The sequence below is a fragment of the Lissotriton helveticus genome, chromosome 4_1 (assembly GCF_964261635.1).
Source record: "Lissotriton helveticus chromosome 4_1, aLisHel1.1, whole genome shotgun sequence".
Classification (NCBI taxonomy): Eukaryota; Metazoa; Chordata; class Amphibia; order Caudata; family Salamandridae; genus Lissotriton; species Lissotriton helveticus.
The window spans coordinates 623,203,465-623,223,182 of NC_136063.1; the positions used below are offsets into that span (position 1 = coordinate 623,203,465).

Below are 19,718 nucleotides of genomic sequence, written 5' to 3' on the forward strand. Positions count from 1 at the left end.
CAGCACCAGCACTGCTCAGGACCCCCCCCCCCCAGTCAACTGCCAAATATTCCAAATTAAAGAAATACAATTCTAAAAACACTGAATACACATTCTGCATACTCATTTAAACATAGCCCATCTACTTCCTCTACGAAACATAAACATATACATATACATATACATATATATACACACATACACACGCACATATACAAACACACATCAATAACATGCCCAATGTAATAGTATTACAACATACAAGGTGCAAGAATACAAGTACCAATGGACAGACATGGATAGACCCAATACAAAAAAAATGTAAGTTCGGTCCCAAACCAACATTCAAGAGAACACACCTCCTATCTTCACATACATAAATCGGTAAGCCAATTTGGTTTACCTCTCAGTCTTTTACTGTTACTGTTCTCATTTATCGTCCCCTAAACAGGGATCTCATGAACAAGACATTGAAGAGGTTGAACAACACACATGAAGGACCTTCACTATCCTCCATGCATTCCTTATTCAATTCATCCCTTTGATTAACTGATTAATCCCAATTCACATTCTTGCACCTAGTACTTCCCCTCTTATGCACATTAGTTTCACCTTTTAAGATTTCCATTCTTTTCAAATGCCACACCTTTTCATCACTTAGCTGAACAGCGTAATAAAAAATGTACATAATCTTCACAGGTACAGAATATGGTTTCCCATACATGTACTTTCCACTGTTTCTTTAATTTTAAACATTCGCCGTTGCAGAGCCTATCCAATCATCATATTGTTCCAAGCGCTATATAATTACAATACAATACATAGACATGAGCATCAATACACCTTATTCTTACCACGTACCCTACTCATTGAGTTCACCAACCATCAGCATTACTCGGAGTTCTGGTACGCCAGCCACACATAGCTCCACAAGAGGTAACTCATATCACACTATTGACTAAAGTCCTGTAAGTCCACACCATTTTTTGCACTCGTCATTACCAATCCTCATTATTGCTATTAGCAAGTTGAATGGCACCCTTGAGCACCCTATTAAATTTCTCAATCATGCCGTTTCCACTGAGATTATAGAGAGATGTGGTATGATGTTCAATCGATAGTCTGGAAAAATAAGTCTTAACTTCACTAGAAGTATGTGTACCCAGTTATCGTTTATGACACATGCAGGTAACCCCTCATCTTCAAACGTGGTCTATAAAGTTTAAAACATAATCTGTATCAATGTTATTAACTACTTTACCAACAGGCCATTTTGGAGAAAGGAAACAACTCTGAGTGCAATGATATATTTGGACGGAGCTCTTACAGGACCCAAAATGTCAATTGCTACAGTATACCATGGTTTCTTAGGAGAATGGTTCACACATATTTGATCTCAAGGCAGCCAAGGATTTATCAGCATTGGCACAAACTGTTTAGTTCCATACTAAATTTTCTAAACTCATATCCATTCCAGGCCACCAATACAATTTATTAACATATTGTTTAGTCTTAAAAATACCATAATGTCCTTTATGGGACACACTGTTCATTTTTAAGGTAAATGGGGGTGCCACTGTATCCCCTCTTTTTAGTCAAATCCCATTCACTATCAACACATTTCTAGCTTCATGTGTTTCATGGTGGGGCTCAGGGCACACTAATTCGGCCAACCATATAACACATAGTTGATAGCCTGATGCAAAATGTAATCTTTCACATACTGTGCTTCCCATTCTTTTTCCATTAATAGCATGCATACCATGATCATGTTTTAAAAGCAATATAAAAGCATTCCTAATCATTCAAAACGGTTTCTAAAATGTCTAAGGTCATTCTAGATATAAAGTCTGCAGTCACATTCTTCCTTCCTGAAACATATTCTACACAATGATAAAAATGGCCATGGAAGGAGCGTCTAGTTCGCAAAAAATCACCAATCAAATATTGAAGTTTGTATCAGATTTTCTCTTTTCAATTTCTTTATTCGCCAAAATTATTTCTCCACATTTCGAAGCAAGAGAATTTAAAAATCCAAATTCCAACAAAAATGTTTATCAATTGGGAGGAGGAGCTTAGCGCGCACCCAAGATGGTCGCGTGAGCTTAGGGCTCCCGGACCTTCGCCACCTCCACCGACTATCCTGAACTCTATCCTGACTTGGACAACGGGTTATTACTGGCACGGCCCTGCTGATCGTTTATCCGTTTTCGGACTTTGATTTGGACATCGGGAGCTGAAGATATGGCTTTTGAACTTTCTCGGCCTGCTCCATGGTGCTGCCCCCGGGCTTGTCTCTCTGCCAGCCGGGCAGTAATTGAACAACAACGGATCACGCGAGCCTCCTTTGCTCGGCTGTCTCCTTTCAGTTTCGTTTCAGGCGCCTAGTCCTACTTGACTTTGTTACCATCGCCCTGGCCTGCTGCTTTTCACCTTGCCGCTGTTCACCGACCTGGTGCCTCGGCCCACTGTCCCTTATCACTTGGTAACTGGTTTGCTTCTTCATTTCTATATTGGTGCGGGCCTATCGATTTTAGTCATTTTTACGAGGTCCAGACCGGCAATGAGAGGGGGCTCCGTGCAATCGAATGTCATGGACAGATACACCCTCGTCAAGGGCTCTCCGGGTGGACCAGCTAAATCCCCGGCCACGGTGGGGGAAGACTCCCCGCTGGATGAAGAGCTGTCGTTGAGGGACGTCATGGGCGCCATTGCCGGGATGAAGGCCACACTGGGCTAACAGTATGAGGCCCTGGCCCACAAGTTGGATACGGTTGCGGTCGATGTTACCTTGATCAGGGCCAACCTTGCGAAAACTAATGAGAAGGTCCGATTTACAGGCAGAGGTCGGTAACTTGCGAGCCGCCCGTGACTATCTCACTCGCCGCCTGGACGACTTTGAGGGCCGTGCACGACGAAACAACGTCCGTCTGGTTGGTGTCCCGGAAACTTCGGAGGCTTCCTCGGTGGACCTGCTGGTGGAGGATCTGGTCCTGAATCATCTTGCACCCAAGGGCCTCCAAGTTTTTTGCTGTTGAACGTGCCCACAGGATCCCGGGTGGTCCGCCTCAGCTGGGCGCCGCTCCGCGACCCATCATTGCTCGGATTTTTAATTTTCGGGACAGGGACGCGATCCTGCAAGCGTCGCGCCTATCAGGTCCTACGGCTTATGAGAACACTGCAGTCAGCTTCTACCCGGACTTTACCCAGCAGGTTCAGAAACAGCGACTAGGATTCCAGGGGGGTGAAAAAGAGACTGAGGACTAGAGACATGAAATATGCCATGCTTTTCCCAGCCCGGTTACGTGTGGTGTACAACGAGCGAACTTTTTTCTTTGATCATCCAGGGGCGGCAAGTGACTGGCTGGACTCATTGCCCCCTGGCCCAGGGCGTTCTGAACACTCTGGACACTCCGGTGGTGCGGAGGGAGGCCCGGTGGAGCAGGAATAAGGGGCTGAATCAGCTCCCGGTCCATCGTCTTGACTTTTGGCTGTGGTTTGGTGCTATGCCACTATTGCTTGCTATCATTCTGTCTTTTTGGGGTGTGGGCGGGGGGGGGGGGATGGGCGAGTCTCCCTCCTCTGGGGTTCTTTTTGTAGACTAGTTGTATGTTAGGGGGACAGGCACACTGCAAGTTGGGGTGGCTTTTGAGTCTTACGCAGGGGTGCGGGGTGGGGGGTATGATGTATGGGGTTGATTGGGGGGTTGGGGGTTGCAGTTTTTGTTTCATTCCTTTCTTCAAGGCATATTGTTGATGATCTCCTGTCGTATAGTGTCGTACACGGTGTGGGGTGGGGACGGGGTTGACCTTTGGGATAAGGGTTAGGGGACTTGAGGTACTGTGTTGGAACGTGAACGGGTTGGGAGATAGGATTAAACAGGGCGTGGTGTTGCAGCTCGTGAGACGGTTGACCCCTGATATGGTCCTGCTTCAGGAGACGCATTTGCTTGGCAATACGTGCCACGCAATAAGTAGGCGTGGCTATCGTCTCGTTGCGCACTCGGGTTTCACTTCTGGCTCCAGGGGGGTGGGCATGCTGGTTCGGAACTCCCTCCCTCTTGCTGTTGATGACGTCATACATGATGACAGGGGACGCTACGCTGCCATTGTGGGGCGCTGGGAGGGACGGGTTGTCACTTTGCTCTCTGTCTATGTGCCCCCGGGTCTCCAGACTGCCACTTATGCTGATCTGGGACGAGTGATTTTCGGATTCCCTGAGGGTCTGCTTGTAGTGGGTGGGGATTTTAACTCTGTAGTGTCGGGTATGTGTGATCGCTACCCCCCATCTCCCCCCCCCCCCCAAGACATTGCGAAGTCACACTCCTGGTTGGGGGATTTCCTGGAGGCTTTGGGGCTCACCGACTGCTGGCGCCTGCTTCATCCTGGTCATTTGCAGTATACCTTTCACTCTGGTGCCCATGGCAGTCTTTCGAGATTAGATTATGTACTTATGCCCTCCTCCCATGCCTCCTCCATACGGGAGGTGAAACATCCTGCTAGGGGTATCTCGGATCATTCCCCGCTGTGGTTGGTCGTGGACGCTCATTTGGGGTCGGAGGGTAGGGTGGCCCCGATCCTCTCCTGGTATCTCCAAGACCCCAAGGTTCGGGCGGAACTAATTAAAGCGATTGACCACTACTTTGCCGAAAATGTGGGTTCTGTGTCCTCCTCTGTCACGTTGTGGGAAGCGTACAAAACTGTTATTCGGGGCCAGGCTCTCTCCATGATTGGCAATGTCAAGAGAAGTAGGCGGGAGGAGGTTGTTCGTGTTGAAAATGACATCGCCGTTCTTGAGGGGGAGTTGGAAACCGAGGTCACCCCGGAGTGGCTGCACCTTTTGGGTCTGAAACAACTTGAGTATAGAGCGCTGGTGACTGATGCTGCAAGGGAGATGAGCAGGGAGCAACAGGGACGACTGTATGATGTGGGGGATAAGGCGGGGAAATTGCTTGCCTGGCTGGATAAGAGGGAACGTGCGAGTCGGGTTGCCCCTGTGATTGTTGATGTGAATGACGTGAGTATCACCGACCCTGCTGATATTGTTGCATGTTTCGCTGACCACTTTCGGGAAGTGTATTCCCCCGTTTCTCTTAGGCCGGAACAGGACTCCCACTTGCTCCTGCGGGATATTTCGCTGCCACGTTTGTCTGACCCTGACAGGGACCTCCTGGAGGTTCCGCCTACAGTTGATGAGGTTGCTACGGCTATTCGTTCGGTTCGCTCGGGGAAGGCTTCGGGTCCTAATGGGCTCCCGGTGGAGCTCTACAAGCTCCGTCCGGATGTGATAGCACCATATTTGCGATCGATGTTCTTGGAATCATTGGAGGCAGGCTCCCTCCCTCCCGACCAAAGACTGGCTTCCATAGTGGTGATCCACAAGGACGGCAAACCGCGTGACCGCTGCGCCTCCTTTAGGCCCATATCATTGATTAATGCCGAACCGAAGATTCTGGCCAAAGTACTTGCCACTCGCTTGGTCACGGTTATAGGCAACCTGGTTCATCCAGATCAGTCCGGATTCATACCCCATCTTAACACAGCACTTAATCTTCGGCGCCTGCATGGAGTCCTCACGCGAGCAGCGACTCTGCCATCTTGGCGTCATTGGATGCCACCATGGCGTTCGATACGTTGGAATGGCCTTATTTATGGGCGGTTCTCTCTAAATTTGGCTTCGGCCTCTCCTTTATTGCCTGGGTGCAACTGCTTTACACCCACCCCTTAGCCCAGGTGGTGGTCAACGGTCGTGTCTCGGCCTCCTTTGCTCTTGGTAGGGGAACGCGCCAGGGCTGTCCTTTGTCCCCTCTCTTGTTTTCCCTTGCTTTGGAGCCGTTGGCAGCATGGCTGAGATGGGAACCGTCCTTGAAGGGCATTAGATGGACTCCGGAGTTTGAGGACCGAATCTCCTTATATGCAGACGATCTACTCCTATATCTTACGTCGCCTCAGAAATGGTTGATCGTCCTCTTTGACGTTTTAACTTCTTTCCATAAAAACTCTAGTTTGGTCATCAACTGGTCGAAGTCTTGCATCTATGTTTTATGCGGCGAGGCCCCCCTCCTGCCTCGGGGATGTCCTATTTCGGTGGTGCGGGAGGGATTCAGGTACTTGGGGATTTTTATCACCTTGGACCCTGTGCTCCGTTATGAACGCAATCTGTTACCCCCTCTCCAGCGCCTCCGTGCCGATGTGACAGCGTGGGGCAGGCTCCCTCTCTCCCCTTTGGGACGGGCGGCGTTATTTAAGATGATGTCGCTCCCTCGGTTCCGTTATGCGTTGCAGAATACACTTGATGTAGTGCCCGCCCGGTACTTCCGGGAGATTGAAAGTCTACAGAGGCAATTGGTGTGGGGGGCCGTTCTCGTATTGCTCTTGCGAAGCTGACGCTCCCGTGGTACGATGGGGGTATCGCGCTCCCGAACGTCCGCCGCTACTATTGGGCCTCCCAGCTGGGGGCCATCAACCATTGCACTTACGGTCCTTTACTGAGCCCGGCATTTGAGATGGATAGATGGCTGTTGCCTGGTGGCAACTACAACAGGGTTCTGTATGCGAAATCTGTTGGCGGATCTCTCACGGGCCGACCCGTGCTACCCCGCTTTATGCATCGGAAAAACTTGGCTCCCTCTGGAAGTCGAAGGGTTTCGATAAGTGGGATGTGATCGGTATCAGCAGGGTGGATGATGTGTGGATCAAGGGTAGAGTCAAGACGTTTGAGGAGCTGAAAGTTGAGTATGACTTGAATGATAGAGAATCCTTTCGATACGTGCAAATCCGGCACGCGGTTTTGTCTGTGTTTCCCCTGGGCTCGGATATTCCGGAGGCGTCCCCACTTGAAGATCGGGTGCTCGACAGGCATGTCCCTGACAGCACGATCTCACTCGTATACAAGAAGTTGATCAATGCCAGATCCGACTTATTGAGTAACCTTCGGGAGGTGTGGACAAGTGACGGTCTGGAACTCGACGATGAGGATTGGCAGGCGGCGATTTCCTCCCCGAAGGAGGTGGCTATTCCGGCACGCCTCCGGTTTGTCCAGCTCAAAATTCTTCATAGGGTCTACGTGACTGGTCCTCGTCTGGTGCGAATGGGGTTCTCTGTGGATGGGCTGTACAGGCGTGGTTGTGGTCTGGTGGGTACGTGTTTCCATATTATTTGGGAATGCCCTGCGGTTATGAGCTATTGGACTCGTGTGCATGAAGTGATGAGTGAGGTCACGGGTGTGCAATCAATGCCAGAGGCGAGGCGGTGTTTGTTGAATGTCTGGGAGCCGAATGATTATGGCCTGGTGCAGCTTCGAGGGGTGACCTTGGGTAATATGATTGCTAAGAGAGACATTGCTCAGTTGTGGGGTGCCCAGAGGCCTCCAACAGCTCTGGTGTGGCAGCAGAACATGGACTGGTGCATGTTTAGGGAAAAGACTGTGTAGGTTTCCCGTGGCACGCCCCGCAAATGGGGGAAAATTTGGAATCAATGGAACGAATACCGTGGTGGTATCTGTACTCCCCCCCCCCCCCCCCCTCGGGAATGGACACTGACCTGTCATCCCCCCAACCTGCTGTTTCCTCCACGGGAATTTAGCTACCTTGCTTGTTCCTGTATTCTTCCCCCTTCCCCAGTCTCATCACCTACTTCTGGCATTTGATTTGAATATGTATCCCCCCCCCCCCCCAGCACCGACATGACTTGTACCATATTGCCTTGTTTTCTGTTTTTTCTTATGTGTATTTGTTGTTTGCATTTAATAAAAATATATTTTTTTTAATGTTAATCAATTCATGAATCCAATGCAATGATTATTTCATCCAGATCAATAGTTTAACACAAAAAGAACAGTCTTAGTTCAAGAACAGCCTATGCGTTCCGTCCTCCTTAGGACATCATCCGGGATCATTAATTTATCTATACTACTATTATAAAGGAAGAACTTTGAGGCTTTGAGGCGGGTAAACTCGGGAACCACAGCGCCAATCCACACACCCGATACATCGTTGTAACCCTCAGGGTGTGCAGATGGACATAGGCTATATAAATTAAAAATAAATACGTTATTTAAAAAATAGAAGTTAAAAAAAGTAGTCCCTTCAAAGTAGCGCCGACCGCGACGTGCGTGCTTACATCAGGAGCGGCGTACACGAGCGCGAGGAGCGGCGGAGATCAGCGCGGGGAGGAGCGGCGGAGATCAGCGCGGGGAGAAGCAGTGACGAGGAGCGACGGAGATCAGCACGGGGAGGAGCAGTGACGAGCGGAGGAGCAGCGGACATGAGCGGGGGACAGGCGGTGAGGATCGGCGGGCAGGCAGTGAGGAGCGGCGGCGGGGAGGAGCGGTGAGCAGCGGATGAGGTAGGGCGCCAAGTAAGCAGTGAGCAAAGCAAACGTGAGGGAGGAGCGGCGGCGGGGAGGAGCGGTGAGCAAGCCACAGGTACCAAACGGAAAAAGAAACGTGTGCAGGTTAAAAAAGCGTACAAAGTGGAGCGGTCAGCTGAAAGCTAAAATAACAATCGGGAGAAGGTAGCAAACGGGGAATTACAGGAGGAAAAAGTGACGTGAGCAGTGACGTGGGCAGGTACCAAACGGGGCATTACAGGAGGAAAAAGAAACGTGTGCAGGTTACAAAAGCGTACAAAGTGGAGCGGTCAGCTGAAAGGTAAAATGACAATCTGGAGAAGGTACCAAACGTGGCATTACAGGAGGAAAAAGTGAGGTGGGCAGTGACGTGGGCAGGTTACAAAAGCGTACAAAGTAAACATAGAGGCATAATACTGCACAACGTCAGGGCGGGCGGGGACCCTGAGCCATGATTGCTCCCGGACAACGTCGGGACGGGCTGCTAGTACAGCTTATAAATGCTGCTACTGCATCCTACTTCTCTTTGCGCAATAATGTGATCTTCACCCCAGTCTTATTCAAAATGGAGCCATTTGAATAGTAATTGTTCATACTTCTGGCTCCGTGATTAAAGTCCTGAGCTCTTATTCCAACGTTAAGTCGCAGTCTCCAAATTTCCACTTCTCAAGTTGCAGCGACAGCAGGTCCTGATAAAATCTGCTGTTGACAGTTGAATAAGACTGGGGTAAAGAAAACATTATTGCGCAAAGAGAAGTAGGATGTAGAACCAGCATTTATAACCTGTATAAATTAATGATCCCTGATGATGTCCTAAGGAGGATGAAGCGCGTAGGCCTGTGCTTGAACTAAGGCTGTTCTTTTTGTGTTAAACTATTGATCAGGATGAAATAATCATTGCATTAGATTCATGAACTGATGAACACTTGTTGGAATTTGGATTTTTAAATTATCTTGCTTCGAACTGTGGAAAATAATTTTGGTGAATAAAGAACTTGAAAAGAAAGAATCTGATACGGACTTCAATATAAGATTGGTGATTTTGTGTGAACTAGATGCTCCTTCCATCACTATTTTTGGCACGTTATTGGTCTTAACGGTGGGCCATAGGAAGTAGAGCACCCAAACTAATAAGGACTTCATTAGACTAGTATAGAAATATCTCACCAGTGCATACCAAGTACTACCCTCATCGCTGTTTAGTTATTGATTATTCTACACAATGGATGAAGTCGTGCGACCTCAAGGAAATTCTAGCAATATTTGTCAAAGCCTTATCCTTACCCTCAATGTCACCAAAGGATTGTGGTCTGCATGTAGTGCACACTGTTTACCCCAAATGAATGATGTGAAATGTTCCAATGCCCACACACAAGCTAAAGTATCTTTTCCAATTACAGAGTACTTCTCTTCAACCATGGTCAAGGCATGTGAGGCAAATGCTATGGTGACTTCCTTCCCATCCATACGTTTCTGCTTTAGGACACTACCAATGCCATTATTACTGGCATCCGTTGTCACAATGTTCAACAACCCAGAATCAAAACTATTAAAAGCTGGGGCATTAGCTATAGCCAGGATCACTCCAATTATGCGGCAGGAGAGGGACAAATTATGCAGCAGGGTTGAAAAAATTGTGTGGCAAGATAAGGCAAATTATGGCGCATAATGTGGCACATTTTGTAATAGTATTATTTCATCATTTTAAACTTGGTAGCACTGTCTGTACCAGTTTAATACCCAAAATAAGCAACAGAATCCAGTCAAGCTTTAAAAAGGACCTTCTACTGCGCTGCAACATGTCGCTGTATTTTTAGTACCCTTTGATCTGTTTGAGCTACAAACAAAACTTTTTTTTTAATCTGCCGATCATGGATTACGCGGCAAATATATAATTATGCAGAAATCGAAGTGGCCGCACAACTGTATAATTCCAAAGGGCCTGGCTATAGCACTATGTTAATAAAATAGTTTTAGCACTTCCTACGCAAGTTCAACTTTTAGCCCCTGGTTCTCCAGAATGTCCAATACCTGTTGCAAGATGTCATGTTCCTGCTTACCCTTTCTAACAATTAAGATGTCAACTTGAAAAATTGTCATTTTCCATTTTACCAAACAATTGATACATCAATCTTTGAAAAACTGCAGCAGATGATGCCAATTCGAACGACAGCCTCTTATGCTGATAGCATTCCACTAGGGGTGATAAAAGCTGTGTACTGTTTGCTTCCTTTAAGCATGAAATGTGGTGGTACGCTACTGACAGTTCAAATGTCAAAAACTATTTAGCACCCATCAAAAAAGCTAAAATGTCTGAAACTTTTTGAAAGAGGAAATTTGTCAAGCACAAAGTTGTCACTCAAATGGCGCATGTCTATGCACAGCCTTATCTTACCATTAATATGTTGTGCTGCCACCACAGGAGAAATCCACTCAGAAGACTAAGATTTCTTTTATGTCAGCATTAATCAATTTCTCCAGCTGTTTCTCAGCTTCCTCCCTCAAACGAATAGGAATATTCCTTACTTTGTAAGTCCTTGGAATTTTTCCATCCTTGTAAACAATAGTGTTGAAGGTCAACTCAGTTACCAGCTTTACCACTGAATAACTTTTAACCATAATGTTACCTGTACATTCACTCTTATCCATAAACAACATTTTAACAGAATAATTTGGGTTCAATACCATATGCAAGTCTAAACGTTCAGACAGATCTGCACATCTATAAACCAATCATTCATGTTTCAACAATCTTTTTCAAACTCATTAGTTTCCAAGGGTGCTCCCATGGTGCTAAAATACCCACCCACCTCTAAGCCCACTAGACCTGCAGAAAGCAGTCTAGAACAAAATGTCCAACATATACACCAAAGCACACCAAAACACTGTTACTTTTATCCTCAAGCAGTAGTACTGCAGAGACCACCACAAAATTTTGAAGTTCCGTTGGCAAATTTCCAATCAGTAATCCACAGTGGTTGATGCATCAGGTCACTATTTTATTCCATTCATAAAAATACTGTCTTTTTTCTATGAATGGAATAAAATAGAGTGACCTGATACATCAACCACTGTGGATTATTGATTGGAAATTTGCCAACGGAACTTCAAAATTTGGTGGTGGTCTCTGCAGTACTACTGATTGAGGATAAAAGTAACAGTGTTTTGGTGCATAAGTTGAAACACCATATGCAAGTTTCCCTGGTCGGTGCAACCAAGCGAGCACTGACGGGCCCTTGTGATTGATGTATAATTTGCCTACGGTTCTTGAATTTGAAAATCAATGTCTTATACCCCAGCAACTCTATTCTCTCCTCCTTGAAACTTTCAGGGATAATATCAGGTTCGTTTAGACTGTCATCCAACTTGTTTTTGAACAAGTTGTGCCAAACTTCTTCATTAACAACAGTATATGGAGATTCAGAATTAGCATACAGGCTAACATTGACTCCTCCTATATACACAGCACACAATGAGTTATTTATTTTAGTATCCTGTCCACTTACATATATTCCAAAAGACGTTTTGCTATCAGTAATACTGCTTATCGAATTGTTCTCCTCATCCTTATAATAACTGTCATCTTCAGTGCATGTAATTTGTTTTATTTTCTTCCAACATACTTTAGAATAATGCACGATTAAACTACAAAAAGAACAGTTGTTTTAAAGCTGGACATGTCTGTATATGCTAAATGTGATTTGCTATCACAAAAATAACATTTGAGGTTTCTTCTCTCTCTATTTTGTACTTTATTTTTAGAAATACTACTCTGGAATGTAATCGCTTTTATATATTCACTAGCCTTACATTTGATTATCCCTACAATGTCATCACAATTTTCCTTCACTCTTAATCGATTTCGCACTTCTGAAGATCATTTGGCCTCTCACACAATGGCAAGAATTTTTGAGTTTCAAATCCCTGCTTACCCACAATATTTCTTAGCATGATAACTTGATCTCTGATGACATTATTGTAAATTGCCAAACTTACAATCTGGAGATAGTTTCTTAAGAGGAGCAACATACTCAATCGTTTCGCTCTCCTCATTTCTTTTGAAAACAAAATTATACTTAATACTACTAATACACACATTGGGCGAAAAGTAACTATTGAAATCACTAATAGCTTTCTTTGATTAGTATCCCCCATCTTACATCTTTAGATATATGCTCCCAGACTTTTGGCCCTTCAGGGCCTACTGAATGCAAAAATATATTTTTTTCTTTTTGATTAGCTGACATTTTACCATGCTAATCAATTGTCTCCAGATAATTAAGACTGTGTGACTTCCATTCTGCCCATTTCATACGTACTTGGTTCACACCACCAGGAGGACAAAATGGTTAAGGCGGAGAAAGTGAGTAACTATGTGAAGAGATTTGGCATCTTAGGTAGTAATTTGGAAAGTGAGGACAGAAACCAAAAAAAGGAAACAGTGGTCTAGTTGTGTCCCAATTTCCCCTCAAGGGACAAATTCAGTGTTCATGCTTCATCACTGAAAACTATAAGATATCCTCCAGGCATGAGCATCAAGAGTGACACTAGTATCATGTGCCACACTTCACAAAAGAGGACAACACCAGTAAGAGGATCAGAAGAATGGCAGGAATGTGTTCACCAATTACTGAGCTTCAAAAGGCGACAGTTTGTAAATCGGTCAGATTATTTTATTCTTACTGTAACTGGTACCTTAACCTGGGGAAAAAAAATGTAGGAACCTCCAGTTTCCAAAAATGATATGCCCATTTGAAGCATCCTCCCATTAACTGTAATGCACAACACACACACCTCTTAAATAATGCTCAATGAAAGATGGTGGTACGTAGAGTAATCCAGTGTGAGCAACGCCAGGTAAACACGTCACACAATCAGCTCAGACAGTGGCGTAACAGACGTAGATAGAGCTGCATGCGGAGGCGGAGCTCAATGTCGTGTGAAGGAACCCTTCCTGACAAGAACCATCCAGAACGCTGACAGCTTCATATGCTGGGACGCAGAGCTTGATTTTGTGCCCAGAGATGAATAATCCAGGTAACGGTGATCGATTCATTCCATAAGAAAGTTGAAGATCAAAGCACAAACCATGATGACTTGATGAAAGGCTGATACCCATAAGCTGTGTTACACAAACGTCTTTTACTCATTAAAGATGCTTACATAGCTCCCAAAAAAACGGCTCAACCTTCGTGCAAGTTTTTGTAGGTGTCTCAGGAACTAATCGCCAATCTTGTAACATGCAGTCCAAGGCAAAATTGTAAAATAAATCCGTGTTATTCCAACACTGAAACACCAGCCAGCAACAGCACTGCCAACTGCTCAGGATCCTCCAGTCAACTGCCACCAAAGATTTGAAACTAAAGAAATACAATTCTAAAAACATGGTAAACACACATTATGCACAACAAAGTAAAACATAACACATCCCTCAAACAACACATTGTGACCCTAATTTGTCACTCATTTGTTTCACCCATTGCACTTTGAAAAAAAAACATGGGTTGTGGGGCGCGAAAGGATCAAGAGTATTAATTATATTATATAGCCTTAAGAAGAACATTTTGCACAGGTCGTTTTTTTCCCACCAATAACAAGTAGTCATGTTCCATGACTGGGTTTAATTGGAAAAGGTAATATTTTTGATTTTTAAAAAGATTCTTTCCGATACAAAAATGGGAAATTGACCATCGTTGCAGGACACCTGACGTTAAAGTTGCTGCATGGACACACGCAAATGTTTAATAATATATTATGGATCTGATAGGTCTTCACAAAAGGTCATCTTTAGCATAGCTGGCTGCCCAATAACATTGATGCCAAACGTATGTTCCAGAGTCATCGCCCCATGGAACTGTTTATTATGGATGCCCCTTTAAAACAAACACATGGCTCCTTCGAACACATTAACAACATCTGGGGAAACGGCGTGAAAATACAAAAAAGAAAGATAAACATCTTGGACAGTACAAAAGTACATAGCAAGACTTCCAATTAGTGAAATCATCGGTGCCTGAACAGGGAAGTATTTCTGTGTTGCAGGTGTCCGCTTATAACAATTAATTACTCAAAAGTGTGCAAACACAAAATGTTGTCACAATTGGCAAAAATAAAAACCTTAAAAACTTCCAAACCTCGCATGTTTGTTAAGGGGTCGTGTTTAAACAAAACAACAAAAAAAGGGAGCATTGAAAACACGACCGACAACGAAGGTAAACAAGGACGATTAAATCAGGGTCCAGAAAAACCATCAATTAATTAACAGTTTGGACAACCGTAGCTGTAGAATATCTACCAAGTTCCAACATCTTAACAGTGTACTACTCGTTTCATAATAAAAAAAAACGTAATGAGATGGACTCGTTATCGTGAAATAACAACGCAGAGTCACAAAATTCAGGGCAGAATCTCTAAACTGCTACCAGTGACTTAAAAAGCCAACGCTGCGTACAGAACTGCATCTATGGTTGCACTAGTTCTAATCACTTGTTACTACTGTTCAGTGTTTGGTGGTGGAGTTTCGCCATTCCGTGTATTAATGCAATATATATATGTATATATATATATACACACACATATATATACACACACACACAAACTTTTTAGGGGGGGGGGGGGGGGGGGAGTCTAAACTTCTGCAAATCGAACGCCTGCTTTCTTAGACAAATATGTATGAAACCCCTTGCTGCTTGCTTTATCTGCGCCATTCGTTTTGCTTTTTTATTTTGATTTAAACTATTTTTTCCGGGGGGGGGGGTGGGGGGGGGGAGGGGTCGATGCACCACCATCATTTAGATGAAATCTGTCTCTCACCCCTTCTATTCAAAAACAGGTGAAGCACTCAATATTAATGCCATAAAAACAGTAGACTGCTGATGGTATGGGCAGTGCTTCGTGCAGGGGGAAAAGAAAGAGGTGAAGCAGACCAAAATTATTTTAGGAGCCCACCCCTGCTGACAAGTCCCTAGGATGCAAACTCTCCCAATCCACCACCACCCTACGGTTCCTGTCTCTTCAGTTCACCTTACATTTCATTGTTATTTAAATAACCTCTACGGAAACAGTTCTCAATAAGACCAACATAGCTTTTGCTGATCACTGCTTATCCTCGTTCAGAAGAAATATGAACGAATTAACAGTGCGGCTGCGAAAAGCTTCAACACAATGAATTCAAACAGCAGAAGAACATACAGACCCAAAGGCATACAAGAATACTCGTGCACCTTTGCAACCACCAGAGTTCTAAGAAGTAAATTACATGGGTTATTGTCATTTTTGTCAACCTCAGCCCAGGTACAATGCACATGAAAAAGTATCAGCGGACATAATTACCTAGATGCAAACTCCACAGACCATATATGTGCACCGAGGGAACTTTTCTCCAAGGAAAATTGCCAGCGTTACTGGCAGGTTATCATGACATGAACATAACACTCAAAACTAAATCTGATTGTATTTAGTAAGGTTTTGCTTCTATGACTGCTCAAATCTACAACAGAGAATGGTGCGGGAACAAACCCAAACTTCATGAAATATAGGCAACTATACCAGGATATTTTCCTCTTGGGAAAAAATAAAATTAACTAATGCACATTTCAGTAAACGTGCCCTTGTTTATTACTATCAAACCCCAGCTATAGGGACAAGACTTACAGCTAACCGTCATCATTATGGAGAACGCTTCTGAACTTAATAAACATGGAGGGCATTGACTGATACAGTGAACTACCAAAAGTACAGACTTTTCAAACCTCTGTGACAACAACAGCCCGATGCTCTACCATCATTCGGGATATTCCTCCGATGATTTGGGGCCACTGAAGAACACAACACCAACAAGGTGAAAGGAAAATAAACACGCATCGAGGCTTTCAAGAGTACTTCCATTCGAGATACCCTCACAACACAATTGCCCAGTAAAATAACTGGATGCCAATTCAGATAAAGTGCAATTCAAAAGACCACTGAGTCATCTACCTACCGATAGATGGAGACGGGGCTGTCAAACGTATTCCACTGGGAATAGGCACAGAACCCAATACACTCTTGATATCCTGCTTAAAGGGATAACATGCGAAACAGATGGCAAGTCACACTAGAAGACCACACTAGTTTATTTCGACCGACAAAGCCTTTGTTATGCAACCTGTTGCCTTTGTAAACAAGACAGAACGTGTCTATGAGCAGCTTAGAGGAACATTTTCCTGTAACTAGTAACCCTAAAATGATGCTCAAACTGTAGGCATATCACATGGATGGATGTGAAACACTTCTGATATTTAAATAGTTATTGTGCAGTAGATTACTTAGCATAAAATATATGGCAGTGTTCTTAATCAACAACCTTCTGAAAATAGATGCAAAATTGCTAGTTTTTGGTGAAACGGGGTACTTAGATCAAACGGGGCTCCCCAGATATGAATATACTTCACCCAAGACACAAAAGCATAATTCAGGTCTGATTGGTCACATTCAAACTAGGCTATAGCTAAAATTAGTCATCCTTAACAGCCAAGAACGGTTATCAAAGGCACATCCAACTGACACATCAATATAATAAAAGGGACAGGTAAAGTAGGTGTCAAATCATGACAAATCAAATGATTTTTCCTATTCAATGTAGCCTTTGGTTTACATTAATCTAGTGCGTCACTAGTTTAGGAGTCATGTCACAATCACGGCACAAAACTATATTTTTTGTTTTACAAGGTTCATTGGCCAGTACCAATGTAAATGGCCGCGAGTAAATAGAGACGCTGCATTGTTTTACTGCAACTAAAAAGGAAGGCTAGTAAGCTGAATGTGTCGCCAGTCGCATGCACAAATGCAGTGGGGGGGGGGGCATGAAGCTGGATGTGCAACGCAAGTTGAGTAAGGTACGTCAACACCGATCTATCCCTGAACGTGCTTAGATGTCAGAACGGCTGTGGCTCCCACTGCCACGTTACCAGAGCACGAGGGGCTGTTACCAATGAAAACACACGAAAATCCGTCAATCATACAGAGAGCGGACGGCCTGAAAGTTTCTTTCCACTGCGGAGCCGAGCAGCGTGCCCCAGGCCCTCTGTTATTACCGTCAATGAATGGGCCGCAGTCAAATTAGAGCTGCCATTTTAGGTTACGGGTTAGAGAGCTTCTGTGTGCAAGGAAACAAACACATACCCTGCTCAGACACAGCAACACAACCGGAATGCGTATTTTCCATGTGGCGATTATCTTCCGTTTCACACATATGAACAGAGAGAGAAGCAGGTCTGGGAGAACGGGGACGTGCTGACCGGAGCCCCTTGTCTTGAGGCACATACTGCGGCCAGGCAGGCAATTCAGCTTTACGAACACACATTACGGGTTTCACTAACTGAAAAGTAAATAAATCGCCCTATTTCTAATCTGGAAGTGCTCGTATTGGGCAGGCACTTTAAATAACGACCATCAACTCGTACAGGAATGAGCCCTTAAGGAAAATATGTTAGTTTATTTTTGGAAGAGTCCGGCTGGTAAAAGGTAGAAGCCAAATGCTGCTTATTTCTGCCTTTGTCCGTGGTTATAAATACTTGCTTTGGGAGAGAGTCTAGAGAAGCAGCTCAAGAAGCAGGGCACCCCACGTGAGATGATTAGCATTTGGGAACCCCTTGGCAAAGTGGTATCCCTCTCATATGATCGCTGCTGCCCGTAGCTCCTTCTGTCCCTCGACTAGTGCCTGCCCTGGAGGAGCTGCGGATGGACAGGACAGATCAATCAACGCACGTATGATAGCAACCCCATCCCCCACTCAAAGTCAGGAAGGGTGACTAATGGCCTCAAATCACCTGAATGGTGAACGTGCGCTGACCTCCCACTGTGGATGACGGCCCCCCACCACCTCAAGACTGGGCCACCAATCGTTAGGAAAAACGATATCGGGAAACAGTCATTCACCCGGCCAAGGTATGGATGGCGAGAAGAGATAGTCCCCGACAATAACCCCCCCATCGAGAACAACACCGAGCAATGTTCAGCAGGGTTCCTCGTTCACCCGTCTCTGTCCCTTTAAACTTCCAGAAACACCCCCAACCCTCCAACCGCAAGGAGGCACACTTTGCTCAACTTGTTCCACAACAACAGAGACCGCGTGGGGAGCCCCCGTCAGGCTCTTGGGGTCCCCCGTCCCAGTCCGCGGCCCTCAAGCACAACTTTCCACTGCTTGATTTAACAAAACAACAAGGGCAGCGCGTGGGCCCCGGAACACCGGATGTATAGGTGCACCGGCAGCCCGCACCCCGGGTCCGCCTCCCTCCAGGAGGTAACCCGAGAGCAGACACAGCCGATGGATTATTCACGAGGGCTCAAGTGGGTCACAGAGAAGAGCAATGGCAGCTCCAGGTGCTGCCACCCGCCAAGTGCCTGCTCTGTCGCCGCTCGTGCCCCTGACACCCCTTGACCCCGAGGTGCGCCTCGGCGCCCCCTGACAACTCCCTCGCCCTCGAGCTGGCCTCGTTGGATCCCCCCACCTGCCACCCGTCTCCCGTGCCTCGTGGGGCCTCCCAGCACTCACCAGGCGCCGGTCAGTGTGTGTGCGGCTCGGTGCGACGGCTCCTGCCCGAGCGCTCACTTCCTGCTGTCGCGGCTCCCGTGCCGCCTCCGCGGCGCTCCATGTTGCTGTTCGCCGCGGGGCTCCGGCCCCTCGTGTCCCGGGCTGCTTTCCCCCCCTCTGTGCGCTGCGGTGCCGGTGTGCGCGCTCGGGTGCCGGTTCCTGCTGCCCGCCCGGCCCCTTTGTGTAACCTCACTCGCTCCAAGTTTAATCCGATAGTTCCCGAGCACGAGCGCGTCCGGCACCAGAGAGAGGCAGAGCCCTCGCGCCGCTCTCTCGCGCTCTGGCTCGGGGCCGCGCGCGCGCGTTCTCGCACGCCTGGGCTCCCCCTGGGGCCGCGCGCGTACACGTTGCGGAGGACACCCAGGCCAGGCACGCGTGCCCGCGCGTCTCACCCCTCCGGCTTCTGCTCACCCCACCCGCCTCTCCTTCCTCCCTCCGCCCTGACGTCACCCGGACAACTGGCATAATTTATGCAAGAATCCGGGCGGCTGGGGGAGGGGAGCAGGGGGACACTCATTCATGCACAAGTTTTTTTCCTCCCTCAAGAAGGCTGTTTCTCCCTCCCTCCTCTCTCCCCGCCAGTGCAGGGGTCGATGGGGCTGTGGAGAAGGAGCCGGGGAAAGAAAACAAGCTCGGCCTGTCTTGTCCTCGCACGTTTCACATCCTCTGAGTTGTGCGCACCTTCTCCATGTTGTCAGAGCCCTCCCCGCGCGTGCTCCCAGAGCGTGTCATTAGGGCTTCGTGAGATGGAGGAGCTGCGGCTCTAACCGTAAATGGCTTACCTCTCATATATTTGTTATTGCTATTGGCCACCTTTG

General features: G+C 46.3%; 1 protein-coding gene across 4 annotated transcripts in view; it reads right to left on the reverse strand.

Annotated features, from left to right (window-relative positions):
- The window catches only part of CHD7 (chromodomain helicase DNA binding protein 7), a 771,490-nt gene extending 752,228 nt beyond the window's left edge, over window positions 1-19,262 (reverse strand). For 2 of the 4 annotated variants that reach the window (XM_078687264.1, XM_078687263.1), the window contains exon 1: window positions 18,862-19,256. The gene's annotated coding sequence lies outside the window, so the exon portion shown is untranslated. Of the gene's footprint in view, window positions 1-18,861 lie in introns of all 4 variants that reach the window. The other 2 variants (XM_078687262.1, XM_078687261.1) reach the window with 2 other exon arrangements.
- Window positions 19,263-19,718: the final 456 nt, after the last annotated feature.